Source organism: Dipteris shenzhenensis, chromosome 30 (genome assembly GCF_047967505.1).
Source record: "Dipteris shenzhenensis isolate YYH24624 ecotype China chromosome 30, Dip_SZ_1.0, whole genome shotgun sequence".
Lineage (NCBI taxonomy): Eukaryota > Viridiplantae > Streptophyta > Polypodiopsida > Gleicheniales > Dipteridaceae > Dipteris > Dipteris shenzhenensis.
Genome location: NC_141625.1, coordinates 16,214,107 through 16,215,558, shown reverse-complemented (window position 1 = coordinate 16,215,558; position 1,452 = coordinate 16,214,107). Strand labels below are relative to the sequence as shown.

Here is a 1,452-nt window from a genome sequence, read left to right as displayed (position 1 = left end):
GAGAGTTTATTTGAGTGTGTCTTGAGTGGAGAGAAAAGAGAGTTTTCAGAGACTATTGAGATTTGTGAGAGTTTCTTGAAGAAGAGCCTCCTTCGAAGAACGCAGCTCCTGCAATACTTTGCATTGCATCTCCTACGGCTCTTCTATCGACCAACTCGCCATCTACGCAGCCACCGGCAACGACCAACGATCTCCTACGGCTCTTCTATCGACCAACTCGCCATCTACGCAGCCACCGGCGACGACCAACGCTTGAGGACCTAGCGGCCTCCTCAGCCTCAACGAAGCGACTCCTCCACGAAATCCATCTGCTTGACAACCTGATCAAATTGCAGCAGTAGCCGCCAGCTCCAACGACAGCTTCACCGAATTTGACGCCGTTCTTGGCCAAGAGCTCGGGAGTGACGCAGCCAAGAGCTCTGAGCATAGCCCATCGAGCGTGGATGACCTCCAACTCACGATTCTTGGCAAACGTCTCAGGGTCAGCAGAGAGGCCAGCCGTGTCCCAGCCGTAGTCACCCGGGAACTCGCCAGTGAGGTAAGACGGGGGAGATCCAGAGAATGGGCCAAGGTACAGTGGGCGGTCAGGGCCATACCAGATGCTGCCGGAGGGAGCGGCTTTCTTAGACGAAGTTTTCCTCATCGAGATGCGGGCATCACTGGAGCTGACCTTGCGAACGAGCTCATTGCTCAGCTTGAGTGAGGTTTGGCCGACCAAGGAGGAGGAGGACAGAGCTGCAAACTCCATCGCATCGACGACTTGAGGCTTTCAGCAAAGCGACGAACGACCGCTATCTACGAAGCTGCAACGAAGAAGAAGACGGAATCTTTGAGATTCCGTCAGAATCTCAAAGATTCCGATCGTCGTCATTGTGACATGTGGCATCTACCTTATCACCAACCCTATCCACCCAGGGTCACCACACACACAGGTGTGGTCAAGGATCAGCCACGTGGCATCCTTATCCACACTGCCACGTCACCGACTGCCACGTCAGCTGCCACGTCACCGACTGCCACGTCATCAGTGACACGTCATCTCTGCCACGTCATCTGTGCCACGTCATCTGCCACGTCACTTGTGCCACGTCATCTCGGGGGGGTCACTCATCATATGTAACCCTATCACGTGAGTTCAACAGAAGGATATTTTTTATTCCTAAAATTTACAGAAATAAATATACATAAGGGACTTTTTAAAATAGTTTTGGAAAAAATTTACAGATTTGTATAGAAAAGGGGTACATTTTATCAATGAAAAAATTTACAGATAAGGGATTTTAAATATAGGCCTTGAACGCACGTGATATAGAGGGTTTAGACATAGTGACCCCCCCGAGCACGTCATCATTGCCACGTCATCAGTGCCACGTCATCAGTGACACCTCAGCACTGCCACCTCAGCACAGAGCTTCACTGGCACACCTCTTGCTAAGCACAGTGCCAAATCAT

At 51.1% G+C, this 1,452-nt stretch overlaps 1 pseudogene; it reads right to left on the bottom strand.

The window, feature by feature from the left end:
* Positions 1 to 205: 205 nt before the first annotated feature.
* On the bottom strand, positions 206 to 748 carry LOC147881768 (chlorophyll a-b binding protein, chloroplastic pseudogene; annotated as a pseudogene).
* Between the last annotated feature and the right edge of the window lie 704 nt (positions 749 to 1,452).